This window comes from Monodon monoceros, unplaced genomic scaffold, assembly GCF_005190385.1.
Source record: "Monodon monoceros isolate NGI ecotype Baffin Bay Population unplaced genomic scaffold, NGI_Narwhal_1 Super_Scaffold_2, whole genome shotgun sequence".
NCBI lineage: Eukaryota > Metazoa > Chordata > Mammalia > Artiodactyla > Monodontidae > Monodon > Monodon monoceros.
In genome coordinates this window covers 81,206,625-81,226,132 of record NW_021703776.1, presented here as the reverse complement: position 1 = coordinate 81,226,132, position 19,508 = coordinate 81,206,625, and the positions used below count along the sequence as shown (strand labels likewise).

Sequence of the window (19,508 nt, the reverse complement as noted above, 5' to 3'; positions counted from 1 at the left end):
CACCTTCCACCCCACAAATATATCAAAAATACATCTACAAGTGGAACAACTCCTACAGAACACCTACTGAATGGTGGCAGAAAACCTCAGACTTCCCAAAAGCCATGTGGCGGACAGGGTCTTGGTGCTCCGGCCAGGTGTCAGGCCTGTGCCTCTGAGGTGGGACAGCAGAGTTTAGGACACAGGTCCAACAGAGACCTCCCAGCTCCACGTAGTATCAAACGGCAAAAGTTCTCCCAGAGATCTCCATCTCAACACTAAGACCAGCTCCACTCAATGACCAGCAAGATACAGTGCTGGACATCCTATGCCAATCAACTAGCAAGACAGGAACACAACCCCACCCATGAGCACAGAGGCTGCCTAAAATCATAAGAAGGTCCAAAACACACCACCAGACGAGGTCCTGCCCATAAGACAAGATCCAGCCTCATCCACGAGAATACAGGCACCAGTTCCCTCCACCAGGAAGCCTACAAAACCCAATGAACCAACCTTACCCACTGGGGGCAGACACCGAACACAACGGGAACTACGAACCTGCAGCCTACAAAAAGGAGACCCCAAACACAGTAAGTTAAGCGAAATGAGAAGACAAAGAAACACACAGCAGATGAAGGAGCAAGGTAAAGCCCCACCAGACCAAATAAATTAAGAGGAAACAGGCAGTCTACCTGAAAAAGAGTTCAGAGTAATGATAGTAAAGATGACCCAAAATCATGGAAAATATACAAGAAATGTTTAAAAAGGACCCAGAAGAACTAAAGAGCAAACAATGATCAAAAACACAATAAATGAAATTAAAAATTCTCTAGAGGAATCAATAGCAGAATAACTGAGGCAGAAGAAAGGATAAGTGACCTGGAAGATACAATAGTGGAAATAACTACCACAGAGCAGAACAAAGAATAAAGAATGAAAAGAAATGAAGACAGTCTCAGAGACCTCTGGGACAACATTAAACACACCAACATTTGAATTACACGGGTCCCAGAAGAAGAAGAGAAAAAGAAAGGGACTGAGAAAATATTTCAAGAGATTTTACTTGAAAACTTCCCTAATGTGGGAAAGGAAATAGTCAATCAAGCCCAGGAAGCACAGAGACTCCCATACAGGATAAAACCAAGGAGAAACATGCCAAGGCACACATTAATCAAACTATCAAAATTAAATACAAAGAAAAAATACGAAAAGCAGCAAGGGAAAAGGAACAAATAACACACAAGGGAATCCCCATAAGCTTAACAGCTGATCTTTCAGGAGAAACTCTGGAAGCCAGAAGGGAGTGGCAGGACATATTTAAAGTGATGAAAGGGAAAAACCTACAACCAAGATTACTCCACCCAGCAAGGATCTCATTCAGATTCCAAAGAAGAATTAAAACCTTTACAGACAAGCAAAAGCTAAGAGAATTCAGCACCACCAAACCAGCTTTACAACAAATGCTAAGGGAACTTCTCTAGGCAGGAAACACAAGAGAAGGAAAACCCCTACAATAACAAACCCACACAATTAAGACAATGGTAATAGGAACATACATATCAATAACTACCTTAAATGTAAATGGATTAAATGCTCCAACCAAAAGACACAGACTGGATGCATGGATTCAAAAACGAGACCCATATAAATGCTGTCTACAAGAGACCCACTTCAGAAATAGGGACACATACAGACTGAAAGTGAGGGCATGGAAAAAGATATTCCATGCAAATGGAAATCAAAAGAAAGCTGGAGTAGCAATACTCATATCAGACAAAACAGACTTTAAAATAAAGACTATTACAAGAGACAAAGAAGGACACTACATAATGATCAAGGGATCAATCCAAGAAGAAGATATAACAATTGTAAATATTTATGCACCCAACATAGAAGCACCTCAATACATAAGGCAAATACTAACAGCCATAAAAGGGGAAAGCGACAGTAACACAATCATAGTAGGGGACTTTAACACCCCACTTTCACCAATAGACAGATCATCTAAAACAAAAATAAGGAAACACAAGCTTGAAATGACACATTAGACAAGATGGACTTAATTGATATATATGGGACATTGCATCCAAAAACAACAGAATACACGTTCTTCTCAAGTGCTCCTGTAACATTCTCGAAGAAAGATCACACCTTGGGTCACAAATCAAGCCTTGCTAAAATTAAGAAAATTGAAATTGTATCAAGTATCTTTTCCAACCACAACACTATGAGACTAGAGATCAATTACAGGAAAAAAAAAAAACTGTAAAAAAAATACAAACACATGAAGGCTAAACAATACACTACTAAATAACCAAGAGATCACTGAAGAAATCAAAGAGGAAATCAAAAAACACCTAGAAACAAATGACAATGAAAACACGACGACCCAAAACCTATGGGATGCAGCAAAAGCACTTCTAAGAGGGAAGTTTATAGCAATACAATCCTACCTCAAGAAACAAGAAAAATGTCAAATACACAACCTAACCTCACACCTACAGCAATTAGAGAATGAAGAACAAAAAAACCCAGGGGCTTCCCTGGTGGCGCAGTGGTTGAGAGTCCGCCTGCCGATGCAGGGGATGCGGGTTCATGACCCGGTCCAGGAAGATCCCACATGCCATGGAGCGGCTGGGCCCGTGAGCCATGGCCACTGGGCCTGCGCGTCCGGAGCCTATGCTCCGTAACGGGAGAGGCCACAACAGTGAGAGGCCCGCATACCGCAAAACAAAACAAAAAACCCCCAAAGTTAGCAGAAGGAAAGAAATCATAAAAATCAGATGAGAAATCAAAAGAAATGAAGGACACAATAGCAAAGATTGATAAAACTAAAAGCTGGTTCTTTGAGAAGATAAACAAAATCGATAAACAATTAGCCAGACTCATCAAGGAAACAAAAGGGAAAGACTCAAATCAACAGAATTAGAAATGAAAAAGAAGTAACAACAGACACTGCAGAAATACAAAGGATCATGAGAGATTACTACAAGCAATTCTATGCCAATAAAATGCACAACCTGGAAGAAATGGAAAATACAAACAGAGCAACCACAAGCACTGAAATTGAGACTGTGATTAAAAATCTTCCAACAAACAGAAGCCCAGACCACATGGCTTCACAGGCGAATTCTATCAAACATTTAGAAAGAGCTAACACCTATCCTTCTCAAACTCTTCCAAAATATAGCAGAGGGAGAAACTCTCTCAAACTCATTCTATGAGGCCACCATCGCCCGGATACCAAAAGCAGACAAAGATGTCACAAAGAAAGAAAGCTACAGGCCAATATCATTGATGAACATAGATGCAAAAATCCTCAACAAAATACTAGCAAATAGAATCCAACAGCACATTAAAAGGATCATACACCATGATCAAGTGGGGTTTATTCCAGGAATGCAAGGATTCTTCAATACATGCAAATCAATCAATGTGATACACCATATTTACAAATTGAAGGAAAAAAACCATATGATCACCTCAATAGATGCAGAAAGAGCTTTTTACAAAATTCAACACCCATTTATGATAAAAATCCTCCAGAAAGTAGGCACAGAGGGAACTTACCTCAACATAATAAAGGCCATATATGACAAACCCACAGCCAACAGTGCTCTCAAGGGAGAAAAACTGAAACCATTTCCTCTAAAATCAGGAACAAGACAAGGTTGCCCACTCTCACCACTATTATTCTACATAGTTTTGGAAGCCCTAGCCACAGCAATCAGAGAAGAAAAAGAATCAAAAGGAATCCAAATTGGAAAAGAAGAAGTAAAGCTGTCACTGTTTGCAGATGACATGATAGTATACATAGAAAATCCTACAGACTCTACCAGAAAACTACTAGAGCTAATCAATGGATTTGGTAAAGTAGCAGGATACAAAATTAACGCACAGAAATCTCTTGCATTCCTATACGCTAATGATGAAAAATCTGAAAGAGAAATTAAGGAAACACTCCCACTTACCACTGCAACAAAAAGAATAAAATATCTAGGAATAAACCTACCTAAGGAGACAAAAGACCTGTATGCAGAAAATTATAAGACAATGATGAAAGAAACTGAAGAAGATACAAACAGGTGGAGAGATATACCATGTTCTTGGATTGGAAGAATCAACATTGTGAAAATGACTACACGATGCAATCTATAGTATACAATGCAAACCCTATCAAACTACCAATGGCATTTTTCACAGAACTAGAACAAAAAATTTCACAATTTCTATGGAAACACAAAAGATCCTGAACAGCCAAAGCAATCTTGAGAAAGAAAAACGGAGCTGGAGGAATCAGGCTCCCTGACTTCAGACTATACTACAAAGCTACAATAATCAAGACAGTATAGTACTGGCACAAAAACAGAAACATAGATCAGTGGAACAGAATAGAAAGCCCAGAGATAAACCCACACACATATGGTCACCTTATCTTTGATAAAGGAGACAAGAATATACAATGGAGAAAAGACAGCCTCTTCAATAAGTGGTGCTGGGAAAAGTGGACAGCTAAATGCCAAAGAATGAAATTAGAACACTCCCTAACACCACACACAAAAATAAACTCAAAATGGATTAAAGACCTAAATGTAAGGCCAGATACTATAAAACTCTTAGAGGAAAACATAGGCAGAACACTCTATGACATAAATCACAGCAAGATCCTTTTTGACCCACCTCCTAGAAAAATGGAAATAAAAACAAAAATGAACAAATGGGACCTAATGAAACTCAAAAGCTTTTGCACAGCAAAGGGAACCATAAACAGGACGAAAAGACAACACTCAGTATGGGAGAAAATACTTGAAAACGAAGCAACTGACAAAGGATTAATCTCCAAAGTTTACAAGCAGCTCATGCAGCTCAATATCAAAAAAACAAAGAACCCAATCGAAAAATGGGCAGAAAACCTAAACAGACATTTCTCCAAAGAAGATATACAGATTGCCAACAGACATATGAAAGGATGCCCAACATCACTAATCATTAGAGAAATACAAATCAAAACTACAATGAGGTATCACCTCACACCAGTCAGAATAGCCATCATCAAAATATCTACAAACAATAAATGCTGGAGAGGGTGTGAAGAAAAGGGAACCCTCTTGCACTGTTGGTGGGAATGTAATTTGACACAGCCACTATGGAGAACAGTATGGAGGTTCCTTAAAAAACTAAAAACAGACTACCATACGAGCCAGCAACCTCACTACTGGGCATATACCCTGAGAAAACCATAATTCAAAAAGAGTCATGTACCACAATGTTCACTGCAGCTCTATTTACAATAGTCAGGAAATGGAAGCAACCTAAGTGTCCATCGACAGATGAATGGATAAAGAAGATGTGGCACATATATACAATGGAATATTACTCAGCCATAAAAACAAATGAAATTGAGTTATCTGTAGTGAGGGGGATGAACCTAGAGTCTGTCATACAAAGTGAAGTAAGTCAGGAAGAGAAAAACAAATACTGTATGCTAACACATATATATGGAATCTACAAAACAAAAAATGGTTCTGAAGAACCTAGGGGCAGGACAGGAATAAAGACGCAGATGTAGAGAATGGACTTGAGGACACGGGGAGGGGGAGAGGTAAGCTAGGAAGAAGTGAGAGAGTGGCATGGACATATGCACACTACCAAATGTAAGATAGATAGCTAGTGGGAAGCAGCCGCATAGCACAGGGAGAGCAGCTCGGTGCTTTGTGACCACCTAGAGGGGTGGGATAGGGAGGGTGGGAGGGAGACGCAAGAGGGAGGGGATATGGGGATATATGTATACGTATAGCTGATTCACTTTGTTATACAGCAGGAACTAACACAAAATTGTAAAGCAATTATACTCCAATAAAGATGTTAAAAAAAATAAGCCCCCCAACACACACACACACACACATGAGAAAAACTTAAGACAATGTTATTGGTTTCCTAGCAAAGAGAAACATCTAGAAAAAAATACCTAAAAGATAAAAGATATGTTATCTAATTTAAATGTCTGCCTATTTTATACAATAGTTTGTCAAAAATATCCTACGTTTCCATACTGGCTTTCCTCAAATGTCTTCACAATGTCTGTTTCAGCAAATGAAACAACAAAAAGGATTTAGTTTCTTGATTTGACTTTGAAAATCTTTAGGAGAAAATAAAAAAAGATGCACTGCTTTATCCATATATGTCCTTTCTAAAAATGACACCTCCATCTATTTCTTTTTTTAAAGTTAAGAACATGTTATATAAAACAACCAAAAAATGTTTCAAATTATGTCTTCCTGGCTGTTTAAAAATTAAATTTAAAAATCCTGTAAGGAAAAGTATCTTTGCCTCGCCATAGGTACACATCAATGCAAAGAGGAATCTCTGCAAGAAAAGGAAGAAACAAGAACCGAAAAAACATCAACCTGGACACACAGGGGTGGAGGACAGGGATAATGACTTGAAGTCAAGGAAGAAACGATCAAATCCAAATGCTAATTCCAGGAAGGTAAGACCATCCAAGGAAAACACACTTCCCACAGATTCGGAAGCAGGTCCCAGTGTCATCCAAACAGTTATTCTTTTCTTAGTGAGTACAATGTGCAAGCACCCCACAAGGTCTTGTGCTTGGGGCAGCATCAAGCTGACATATTACCAGAGCACCTAGCAAGGACACACACACCCTGGCCCACTGACTACAATCCCCCAGGGAAGGGCAATCCAGACTAAAAGCACTGACCAACAGTTTCTTCCTCATCCATGTTTTCCCTTTTCCAGAAACAAGGGAAGTAACAGTTAAAGCAGGCAGACAATTTAAAATGTATCACAATATCATCTAGCCTGTCAAATTTTGTGTTCATCCGAGATGGCCCAAGGAGAAACTAGAACTGCCAAGCAAACCAAGTGGACCTTGTTCAGAGAGAAGCTGATGCTTTGTCAGCTTTGGTCATGGACCAAGTTCCATGCTGGTGGAAGAACAGAAACAAGAAAAGATGACATTCAGCACATCACTTTTTTTCCTCTTAAGGCCAGAAAGGTCCCAGGGATCCAGGGCAATGGCCAAGTCAGACAGTACGGCAGATGGGTTGTGTGTATTGGAAAATGAGAGCTACTACAGGCTTGGAATTTTGAAGCTGTTCGTGTTGCAGGTCTGAGTACCTTTGAGGAGGGGGATGGTAAATGCAAGGTTGGAAGGAGGGGAGGGAGAAGGAAGGAAAACCACCAGAAGTTTAGAGAGACGGAAGGAAAGGAATGGGGAGTATGTGTTGGTACAGGAGGAGATATTAAAGACTATCAATACCACGTTCGCTCTCTGAACGGCAAGAGAGACGTCATAAATCTACCTAGACTTAGTGATCTTATAACCATTTTCCCTTCGGGAAGCTATGATGAGCGACCACCAAAGCAGAAGCACAGAAGAGCGGCAACACGACTCATCTTTGTCTCTCATCTTCAAAGACTCTCCCATGCTGGGGAGCTCAAACCGCACACAGCTTTTCTTCCACACAGCTGGCAGCACCACTGGCAATGGGAGAAACTAGTAGAAAATGTGAAAAGGCTCCAGGCTGCCTCAGAGTCAGTCACTGTGACGCACTGGGTTTCCCAAGCCATTGTTTCAAAATGTAGCCAACTGATGAGTGATGGAGGGAAACAAAACACCAGTCCCCCAATGGGAGAAAATCATTTGACGACAGAGGTCCCAGAAAACGGAGAAAAAAGGTCCTTGCCCCAATGGGAAACTTGATTGTGACCACAACCATAACAGTTTAAACTTTAAATTTCAGTTGAAAAGATATAAAAGATACTGTGACCATAACTCAGTGACATAAGCATAGCAGGAAAAGAATGAATTCAATCTCCTAGCTTTCTCTTGGGGAGGTAGGAGTCTGGTTGGTAAAAGATAATTAAAGCCACACCATAAAGGTGGTGGAGATTTATCTTCAACACATGTGAACATAACCCTCAAATCTTGTGTTTTGGCTACCACAGGTATCCCCATTCATTGTTATTTAAAATAAATCTTTGGTGTCAAAAGATTACACTTTCAGAACTATAAAAGGATCAGGTAGATCAATTCAGCAAAAACAGGGCAAATAAATGTTCACTCCCCTTTTACCGACAAGGAAATTAAGGAAATATAATAAAATAAAAGGAACAATCATCCAAGGTCATGGAGTTAGGTGAACAAGGACTAGATGTACTTCATACTTCAGGTCCCTTAGTTCCAGGAACCCAAGTTTTCCCACCTCCATCCCAGGCAAGGGGAATCCACCTGCCCTCCCCAGGGTGACTACCAGGAAAACTACACAGTGATCAGTAGATGACCGTTACGTCAGAGAGTCTGCTCAGAGATACCAGGATGACCAGTTGACCCTTTCCGGATTCTTTAAGATCTTACAAAAATAGATTCCTTTGTAATTTACGAGTGAAGAAAATAAGGCAGACTGGAAGAAATAAACTCATCCCAAGTGTAAGAATTTGAACATACACAATATTCAGCTGCATATCTTCTAGCCTCTGAGGTCACAGAAATGTCCTACCTCTTCATTGTAATGTGGGCTGACAATTGTGGACAATGCTACAGGTCTGCATTTGAGGTGTTAGTTTCTATTTCCATCCTAGGAACTTACAAGGTTCCATCCTTTGTGCCCTGCCCAAAAGTTATTCCTAATGCAGCTGTCTGCTTCCATGCCCTCCCTATCCTGGCACACCTGAGGAGTCACAGCTGTCAAAATAACACGCCCCTTTTACAAATGAAGAAACAGAGGCGACATGAATGCACAGACCACACAGTTAGGGATGCATCTCTCAGCTCTTAAGATTCACTAGGAAAGTTAAGAAGCTTCCCCAGCTCACACCAACGGCCTGAGGCAATATTTCACCAAAATGTTCAACCAATTTCTAACTAGGGCCCAGGTCACTCCGCCTTACATTCCCTCCCCCCCTCCCTCTTTTTTGGATAAAGGGGTGTCAGAGATTTACAGGCTGCAGAAACTGGGCCTCGTGAGGGGAAAATCTGATGCTTAGCGCGCCTCTCCTGTCCAGTCCCCCCGGCCCAACCCTCGCATCGAAGTCCAGCCTGACAGGCTCTGAGGACCTGGGCTCAGCAGCGACCCGCCAGGCTAAAAGGTGCCCGACACGCCGCAGAAATGGCCAAGCGGAGCCAGTTAGGGACTTATTTACTTCCAATACATCTGGACTATTGTTGGAGAAGACGGACATTATGAAGCCCAGGTCCCAGGGAATGGGAATGTCAGGGAGCAGTCAGGGGCCATCAAGCGTCTGTCACTTAGAGGTTTAAAATCAAAATGAATGATCCAAGTGAAAAATATTAACTTATTGCCTACTAGTTGGGTAAATCCCTCTGTCAAAAATCATTTTTCAAGAGAACGAATTATAAATGCTGCACATTTTCAAAATGACGCAGGAACAGCCCCAAAGTTGACCTCCCGCACTAAGGAGTGGCTGCTTGGGCTGCCTCCCGAAGAGCCCACGGGGAGGGTGGCCCCGTAGGCATCCAGCACACTGCCAGTGGGGGAGCGATTAGTTCATAACCATAACTCATATCCAGAAAAACAAAAACATCCTTATTCTACCTGTTTGTTTTTTTTTTGCGGTACGCGGGCCTCTCGCTGTTGCAGCCTCTCCCGTTGCGGAGCACAGGCTCTGGACGCGCGCATGCTCAGCGGCCATGGCTCACGGGCCCAGCCGCTCCGCGGCATGTGGGATCTTCCCGGACCGGGGCACGAACCCGTGTCCCCTGCATTGTCAGGCGGACTCTCAACCACTGCGCCACCAGGGAAGCCCTCTACCTGTTTTTAAGGTCTTGCTTTTTATTTGTCAGACACAGCTATGCCTGAAGTCTCGTTGAAGTGGGACTCGAGGTCTATATTGTACGAGGAAATTAAAGAAGACAGGTGACAGGAAAACCATCTGTCCAGCTTAGAGCTACGCCATGAGCTTTCTACATCCCTTCTCTATATTCAAAGACTTCCAATCTTTCTTAAGAACTGCCAGATAGAGGACAAATCCCACCACCTCTGTAAAGACTTATTGGGGGATCCTAATCTGATTCCTGACATCAGGAGCTGAGAGCTGAAGAAAGGGTCAGACGGGCTCTTTGCCCCATAGCGGGTGAGGGAGGTCAGACCTGGGAACAGATACTCCAGAAATGGGCACAGGGGAGTAACAGGACAGACAGCCCCCGACTTTACACGGGGAGCCAGCCAGGAATAAGGAACCGTGCTAAGATTCTTACAGAAAAAGAAGTGTGAAAGCAAGAAGCTGTGAAAGGGCTTGGCGTGTCGACACAAGGGTGAGAAGTTATTTGTGACGTATCATATGGAGGGTAGAGTAGGAAGTAAGACTGGAAATGGAAACATCCCTAAATGACATTATGCTATTTTATATACAACCGGCTTTCCTTTACCTTCATTTAAGGAGTCAGATGCTTTTCTGCAGCCATCTGGGTGTCCCCAGAGTCTGTGAGATGACCATGACTGTGCACATAGAAAGCGATTCTGACAGCAACATGAAAGATGGCAGAGACTAGAAGGAGAACTACTTAAGAGGCAGTTGCAGTGACTGAGAGATAAGGAGCACACAGGCCAGTAGCCATGGGTAACACTGTGAAAAGGAAGATTTGGAAGTGATAACTATGGCAGAATCAGATGAAATTGGGATGGGGAGACTGCTGATACTAAAGTTTGGGATAACAGGTGGGTGGTGACATTATTTAAGACCAACAACAAAGGTAGCCTAGCCAAGGCAGTTTGTGAGCAGGGAAGAAAATCGTATGGAAGCCAAGAACTACATTTTAGACATAATAGATGACAGCTGTCTACTGGCATCTGTATTTGGGTATCTAGTATTCAGCAGCTGGAAACTGATCTTAAGGCAGAGAAAGAAATCAGGGGTGGAAATATTCATACATAAGAGACAGCTGAAGCCATTAAGTGCAGAAGGTCACACAGCAGGTGTGACCTCTCGTCTCTGAAAGACAACTATGATCTGTACAATTCACATTAATATTAATCCAATCCTGCCAAGAGACATGTTTCTTATCTCAGTTATTCAAATCTGTTCTTATTCAACTTCACACATTTTGATGTAATCTTATCACAGTTAGACTGTAGGCAATTTGTGACAGAGATGATATTTTATTCATATTTTTCCTCCAAAAAGGTACCCAACCACCATGTGCCTTTTCTAAACTATTAGTTCCATGAGAACAGGTGTTCGTAAGGCTCAATCCCCAATGTCTTGAACAAGGTGTGGTATGGAGTAGTTGCTCAAGAAATAGTTCCTGAATAATAAAAGTGAGTTGACTTCCCCAGGCTGCCACTTCAGGCCTTCTCCTAGGGACTGCCTCCAAAAGGATAAACCTACTCAACCTTTGTCTTCAGAAGAGGACCACCTGCTCATCAGCCCAGCCCAATCACTTTTTGCAGTCAGAAGAGGTGGGAAGGCAAAGTTGCAGGAAAATTTTCTCGTCCAAAATGACCAGATTAAAGACAAAACCTGAGATTCCTGTAGTTACAGAAGAACACTCATGCACAGCTCCCCATAGCACACACCCTGAGCAGGCGACATGTCACACATGGTGCTTATTACTCCTAATGTCCTATTCATCAGCCTTAAATGGGAAGAGCACGGTTCATCAAAAGCTCCTGCCAGGAATGATTTCTCCCAGGCTGAGCCATATTTCAAAACACTAATGATCGAAGTCCAAGTGATGGAGGCCCCGTGACTGTGGCAGCCCTCTTAAGTGGTCATCAGCACTCATCCTTCAAGGAAGGGAAACAGGACAGAAGCCCGAGGGTGAGCCTACCGACAACACTAGAAATGTGCTCTCAAGTATTAATTACTCTATACCAATTATCAGCTGGTCTGGAGATGGGACGGCATTAAAGCCCAGGAGGAGTAACGACGGAAAGAATAAACACAAATACCGAAAGACAAGACAGTCTTGTACAAAACTGAAAAACGAGAACTCCAGCCAAGAGTCAACTGGCAAGATAGACAAAGAAGCTAACCTGGGCTTCCCTGGTGGTGCAGTGGTTAAGAATCCCCCTGCCAATGCAGGGGACACGGGTTCGAGCCCTGGTCCGGGAAGATCCCACATGCCGTGGAGCAACTAAGCCCGTGCGCCACAACTCCTGAGCCTGAGCTCTAGAGCCTGCAAGCCACAACTATGAGCCCGTGTGCCGCAACTACCAAAGCCTACACGCCCAGAACCCATGCTCCACAACAAGAGAAGCCACCTTAAGAAGAAGCCCGCGCACCGCAACGAAGAGTAGCCCCCGCTCGCTGCAACTAGAGAAAGCCTGCATGCAGCAACGAAGACCCAATGCAGCCATAAATAAATAAATAAATAAATTTTAAAAATTAAAAAAAAAAAAAGGAAGCTAACCTACATTTCCGCTGCTTTACTTTCCTAGGGTTGCTGTAACCCAAGCACCACAAACTGGTTGGCTTACAACAGAAATTTACTCCAATGACTTCGGAAGCCTCAAGTCTGACTTCAAGATGTACACAGGGCCGATGCGCCCTCTGAAGGCTCTAGGGAAGAATCCTTCCTCGCCTCTTCCTAGCTACTCGTGGCTCTTGGCCGTCTCCTTGGCGTTCCATGCCGCAGCTGCGTCACTTCAATCTCCATCTCCACTGTCACGTGTCCTTCCTTCTCTGTCTGTGTCCTACCCTCTTCTAAGTAAGGCACAGGTCTTTGGGTTCAGACCCCACCCTAATCCAGTAGGATTTCATTTTAACCCATTACATCTGTGAAGACCCTATTTCCAGATAAGGTCACCTTCTGAGGTTCTAAAAGGACATGAATTCTGAGGGGACACTATTCATCCCGCTACACCCATCATTATGAAAACACCAGGAAAGACCATCCAAGCCAGCAATCCTCATGGGGTAGAATTGCAGCTCTTTAGGAATACCTGAAAATTTGCCAGAGAAAAGATAACTGGTAAGTGAAAGCAAAATGGCAGTTCCACATATCAACAAAAGAACTCGATTCAGTAAGAACCAAAAGTTTCGCTCAGATTTTAAACGCATGAAAACAAGGAGCCTTTGAGCTCACAAGCGCATGGCCTTAATTATGAAGCTGCAGCCCTAAGACACCACTTCAGTCACCCAGCTGTAAAGAATTGGAGGGGACTTCCCTGGCAGTCCAGTGGTTAAGACCTTGCCTTCCAATGCAGGGGGTGCAGGTTCGATCCCTGGTCAGGGAGCTAAGATCCCACATGCCTCCTGGCCAAAAAACCAAAACATACAAAAAAGAAGCAATATTGTAACAAATTCAATAAAGACTTTATAAATGGTCCACATCAAGAAAGTCTTTAAAAAGTAAAGAATTGGAGGAATTTCCACCTTAGAACCAAGAGACAATTGTGCATACTACCTTCTTGTACACCCACACGTTGTTCATGCCCTTGGGAAAGAAATACTCAAGCAACGGAAATATGAGCCTAACTTTCTGGACACAGCAAAAACAGAGGCCACAGAAAGAAACCCTTAAGAGCCTGTGCCTAAAAATTGGACTCACTACTTCTGAATGATGTCTTATTTTGCAAAAACACCAAACCCTTTTTCTTACTAGCAAAGTTATATGTGCTAACCCTATATAGACCCTTGTAAGATGAAATTACCGAATAAAAAAATATTGTGAGAAAAGATAGCAGGAGTTGGGTTTCCTTCCCAACTGGGCACATCTGGACAGTCTCACTTTACTCTATACACTATCATTGAGCCTAAGCTCAGAAGAATCTATTTGCTGTAAACCAGGAGGTATAGGAAGTTGGAAGATTTGCAATTCAGCACATTTTATAGGGTTTTTGGCACATAAGGGTTATTTTTAAAGCAGGGAAAAAAAGCCTGTTCTCTCCCTACCCCCAAACACAGCTGAGCTGATTCAGCACAAATCTCCCCCTAAAATAAAATCCCAATTTGCAGAGAACAGGCATGGAAAGTTCCAGCCCCAAGGACGGCATTTCAGAATCCTCGTTGAAAAGATCAGGAGTGGGTGGTGAAGCCACCCACTGACCAAAGACAAGCTGACCAAAAATCAGTTATAAATGTAAGGGTTTCACCAGAGCCTACGAGCGACTTGGGAGTCCAGGAAAGAGAAGTCTTTAAACAACATGATGCCCAGTAGTAACCAAAGACAGGAGATCCTGAGGGTTCTGGTAGCTAATAAATCATTTCCCATGGGTGAGCATACAGAAGACATTTCCAGGAATGCAGTTTAAAGTTCCAGTTTCTTCATTTAACTAAGAGGTCCTTTCTGAAGAAGGCATTACAATATACACCATACAAATACCACATTTCGCCAAAGAGCTATATGCTCAGCTCAGCACCCTGATGGTTCCTAAAGCACAGAGGTACTCTGCATAATCTGCAGATAAAAAAACCAAAAACCCATCAAGAAGAGCTCTTAAGTGGCAGCAGGGCGAGCGCTACCTTGCTGAGAACAAGTCTCCAGAAACAGGCCATGCTACTGTCATTTCTGTTAATTACCTTCACCAGACAAGGGAGTTGATGAGTCAAGCCAAGGGGTCGAGGGCATCTACAATGACCCTTGGTCTCCAGTGCACACTGACACACTCCTGGCCCGTCTAAGTGGGAGAAGTCTTACCTGGAAAAGGCATGGTCAGAAAATACAAGCCATTCAAAATATCACTCGATTTGGTGAATATCTTCAAGCCATTTATTCAAAAAATTTACAGCCACATTGATGGTAACAGCTGGCACTGAGAAAGCAAGGACAAGCAACCTCGCATAAACCTGTCGATTTAAATCACAATGCATTCACAACCTTAGGGCCTGTTTTGATCATTAATGTAAAGGACTTTTCCATAGCGTGAGTGTATCACATTAATATGAAGTGGAAAATGTGGACGTGACTAAGGAAATGTTTACAAAAACCAAACTAAAATACATTAGAGGTAATTAAGAACAAGAATCCCCAGACTGCCAGCTTTGTACTTAACACAGCGTATTAAGTAACACATGGAAAAAGTATTTTTAAGCAACAGGACAGCCCTGCGATATAGCCCGTGAGAAGAGTGAAAGAGTGCTCCTCAAAAAAGCTCCATGACCTTCAAGAGCTCTCACCGGCTGAGTGGAGCACGGCTTCGGCTGAGGAAGGCTACACCGGGTATCTTCAGGGACCAGTCCTCAACCTGTGCTCCTCAACCTGGGCGCGGCCCTGGCCCAAGATAAAAGAGTGACCTGTCCTTCCCCTTCTCCCAGAAGCCTCACCTCTGCCAAGAGATTGAAGAGAAAGGACAATCAAGCTCCACACTTGCTTAGCACAGTTACCTATGACCTCACATTGTCTGCGTAACTGAAGAACATGTAATCTGACACTGGTTTCTCTGAAGAACAATCTGATGAAACATCACTTCACCGGGACATCTCTAAGACTAATGAGATAATGTCTAGAGGGCTGAAGGCAATCAGAGGGCTGATCCATGGTGCTCTTACCACCTGCGGCTATCTGCAGATGAGGACGATGCGGCTGAAGAGGATCAACTTCTCATAGCAGGTAGAGTACATGTTATACACAAGAACTGGCGTATCCCAAAAAGCACCGTGACCCTGGCTATCTACCCATGATTCAGTACATACAACAGGAAAGCGGGCCTTTCCAGATGCCTTTTAATTCAAAATCATGATTAAAAGCATAGACATCTGGGGGTAAGATACCTAATTCCTATGAGTTTCAGTTTCTATGCCTATGAAAATAGAAATGATACATATATCTTTCAGGGTGGAGGTGAAAATTAAGTAAAGTGAAAACAAAATTCAGTATTTTTCCATCAAGAAACAACTCAATAAATGACAGCTCTACTCTTTAGAATGAGCATTATATGAAGTGCCTTAAAAAATAGAAGTCTTTAGGTCACGCTACATATTGGAATAGCATGAAAATCACACATAGGCAGCCACCACCAAAGAACAAATGAGCCCTATCTTTCATAGCTGATTTAGACATTCAGAATATTTTATCCCATAGAAACAAGGCTATTAACAGTGGTTGGGTTGCCGGCCTCGTTCATAAAGGCACATTAACCTAGAATAAAGATAATATCATTTACATACAATACCAACCATTCTAGACAGACCAGGTTTACCATGAGTTCAGTTTTGAACCTGCTGGAACTGTAAATCCGGTACACATGGAAATCATTTCCACCCACCCCAAAGAGCCCCACGTCCCCAAAAGTACAACCCTCAAGTAAAATAGGTTTCCAAAAAAGAACAATCTAAAACAATATGAATTAGAAATAATTCCCTAATTCATAGCCCAATAACTTCCCAAATGTCTGCATTTATCAAGAAAATTACCTAATTTTTAGTGCCTAAGGAGTCAACCTAGTTTACGGAACAAATTTTAATGGCATAAAAATCATACAAAGTCAGCCGTTGATTTACAAATGAGCTGCATCCCCCAAATTTACTTATATCAACAGAAACAGTGACAAAACCTTTAGGGAACAGACGAATTGGGGGGTAGAGTTTCTGGAGATAGATGCTCATCCAGGCTCTCCTATCTATTGCCAGGGCTGAAGCTTCATCGCTTCTTGCAATTTCATCTCATCGACCATTTTTGACCCTTCAATTGTCCAAACAAGTTACAACTTTGAACACAATGGTTCCCATGGTGATAGAAATTTTGCAATCAAGGGACAGGAGTTACAGTGACTCATATGTCATTTATAAATGCTGTATTAAGCAGATTAAAAAATACTTAGAGATTTTATGAAATAGCTGGAGAAAATTCCCAGTGAAGATCCCAGCTATTATTACTTTATTCCACTGAGAGCAAAATGACTTAGGCACACAAACTCTTGCTTTCCTTGGGCTGACGGTCTCTAAACATTAAGGAAAAAAATGTACACAGAGAAAGAAACTGCTCCTGCTATCAGAAGAGGACCTTAGCTCTGGTTCTCTTAGGAGGGCATCTCACCATTTTATTCTCACTAAGGATGCCATTCTGGAAAACGAAGGGACATGTCGAAGTTACCAAGGATTCCATGCGTCCACTACACTGGGACCATGAAGAAACCCAGAAGAAATTAGCAAGACAGTTCTCTCCTCCATGCATATTCCTTAGTCATATTTTAGTGAAAGCACAGATGGAAGATGGTAAACAAGGGATGGGGAGGGCATTCTACCAGGCAGTATAGCAATTCAGACAGCTTCTGAAACACTTCCAGGATACGCACATATCCTACCTCTCCCTTAAACCAGATAACACACACACACACAAATATACACTCCAATACAAGCAGATACACATTTTGTGGAAGCTGGAACCAGGTGACACCCAAATCTGCACAAGGGGTTGATGGCAGTCAAATTAGTTGCGCACTGATTCACATATCTTGACCTCAGACCTGAGAAAGTCAGGCAATGCTAGATTCTAAACGAAAGCAGTATTATTAAACAAAACCAAACCACATAATGCAACAGGCACCTGGAAAAACATGAATGACTAGTATTATCCTGGATTCTCATCCATGAGAGAGGAAAGGCAAATAATATTCCCAGTTCACAAATGCTAAAACCAAGGCTCAGAGAGGTGCCTGGTTACTTTAAGGCATTTAGCCAGAATTGCATCTTGGGAGTGAACCAAAGTGAAGTTCCATAACTGAAATGGAGGCCACTGAATCTAACAAAGCACCTCACCACTTTACCTTCAATCCCAATGCTCTACAGTCTAGAAACCCCTCCAAACTTCTTATTATAGACTCTCTGGGATGGTCCAATAATAGTCTGGGCAGAGAAGATGATTTTTACCTCCATTATCTTGTTTAAGCTGTGACAGGCTGTACTAACCAGCTTTCGCGCACAGGCACACACAGGCACACATGCTCTCTCTCGGTGCCTCTTAATCACCACGTGCTGCACTGAACAGCTGCAGAGGTCTGAAGGGAATTGGCAGAAATGTGTGATGATGTGCTAGCCACCCCCGAGGCAGCCACTGCCCTGTCTGCTCCCAGACTCCAAGGCACATGGGTGTTCGCTGTCGCAACTGATGGGCCCAGAAGACAGGCAAGTGGTTTCAGGTGGTGAGCCAGGAAAAGCAGTTTGCATCAGGAATGTTCCAGCCCAGCAGAGCTTAGCTGCATCCTTCTCCCTAGGCAGGGATACAGTATTCATCGTTTACACAGTGTCACCGTGGGGGACAAAACTTGGGCTCAGCACAAATAGAATCCAATCAACTCTGATGCAGAGGAAACAGTAAATGAGTTTTCTCCCACCAAGAAGGAGCCTAATTGCTTAAGAATTGCCACCATATCTGACACTGGAGGTCAGTTCCTTTATCCTGAGACAGAGGACTTTACAAAGGCCCAGCAGGCACATAGTGTTTGAGAGCAGAGGCCTGGGCTAACTTTCTAGAACCATTCAGCAGCTGCTACCCTGAGCTGTGATCTCTGCTCCTAGGGACAAAGCACAATCAGGGACGGGCAATATTCAAACACACCAGGTGGATGCCAGAATACACACCACACAACTGGCTGTGCACGAAGCAAATACGCGCTGCCACTCCTTTCAGTGTGGTTTTGGATGGATTTCAATAGAAATGAACACGTGCAGGGGGAATTCCTTGCTTGTCTCTATGCCATTGTTTATGAGCCAGTAAATTAGTGATATGGTATCAACTTGGTGAAACAGACGTCAGACATTCAATCAGATAACAAGAGATCTAGAAATTGAAAGAGTCTTAAAGCCATCATTTGCACTACACTTCATGAATGAATACAGCATTCTGTCATGTTTTACACAATGACAAATGAGCCTATTCTCCCAAGGAATGAGGAGATAAATACTTGTTTTAGGGAATCCGGTTTGGTTTCTCTACCTCAAAATCAGCAATTTCATCTTTTGCCCAGCTTCAAAATCTCTTGCAATAATTTATCATGCTAGTAACTACGGTACTTTGACAAACCTCTCACAACTCCAATCGTTTAGAAACCTGCACGTAGGTAAAGAATGCTAATATGGCTTCAACATGTCGAGGTCAGACTTAGAAACAAATGGCCTTACCTTTCTGAACCTATAATAAAAGTTGGCCCAAAACATAACATTTCCTGGAAGAATCCCCACCGACGGAAAGTAAGGAGAACACAAATCAGTCTTTCTCTGAACAGATTTCCCTCAATTACCGCAGGAATTATTCTATTCGTTTCCTCTGTTTACCCAGGACACAAAGAAATGTCCAGGATATGCAGGTTGGGGAGGTCAGGGAAAATCAGTGGAAGATCAGAGGCTCATTATCAGCTTCCCAGAACAACAAGTTCTGCAGCAGGTCATAGAACATTCTGCTCTAAGAACACAAGGAAATGCCCTCTGAGGGCCTGAGCCGCTGCACTACACCAGAAAGTCTCCCAACGAACCAGCAGGAAACCACACCCTCTTTTCCACAAAAGGCAGGCTCCTATTCCAGAAACCCTCTTCTCCTCAGAAACAGGGGAGTCAGAAAAAAAAGCAGCCGCTTTCTTTCATTAGCAAATCCCACAGCCCCGACT

The 19,508-nt window shown here is 42.6% G+C and overlaps 1 protein-coding gene across 1 annotated transcript in view; it reads right to left on the bottom strand.

Annotated features, from left to right (window-relative positions):
• Nucleotides 1–19,508, bottom strand: part of SND1 (staphylococcal nuclease and tudor domain containing 1) — a 418,829-nt gene that overhangs the window by 241,874 nt on the left and 157,447 nt on the right. The gene's annotated exons all lie outside the window — the stretch shown is intronic.